Source organism: Sipha flava, unplaced genomic scaffold, assembly GCF_003268045.1.
Source record: "Sipha flava isolate LNK unplaced genomic scaffold, YSA_version1 3_pilon_pilon, whole genome shotgun sequence".
In the NCBI taxonomy this organism is placed as follows: Eukaryota; Metazoa; Arthropoda; class Insecta; order Hemiptera; family Aphididae; genus Sipha; species Sipha flava.
This window is the reverse complement of record NW_020273108.1, coordinates 1,131,860-1,132,285: the sequence shown is the minus strand read 5'-3', so window position 1 is coordinate 1,132,285 and position 426 is coordinate 1,131,860.

The following is a 426-nucleotide window of genomic DNA, read 5'->3' as shown; positions in this document are numbered from 1 at the left end:
CGACCGTTCGCGACGACGATGACGACGCGTTGCTGCCGCCGCGCCGCCGCCGCCGCGCACGAGGTCAGCCGGCCGTACGTCGGATGACGACGACCACGACGACCTGCTCGAACGCCGTTTGCCAGTACCGTCGGACAACCGTGCTGATAAGCACCGGAAGCGCGCCGCCGAGTCCGCGAACAGCCCAGTCTGACGCCCCGAACCGGTTAACCCGCGAGCAGAGCCCGCCCGTTCTTCGCCACCAACGTCGGACGTCAACCATGGTCTTGTGTTTCGGTGAGCAGGGTTCGCGTCGAACGCGCGCGCGCGCACTACAATACTGTGTTATACCAACCAAGGGCGTATTTGGGTTGAGGCCATATGGTGGTGGTGGGTGGGGGCGAAACTAATTTTTCTTCAATACAAACTTAAAAATCACCTACCGCT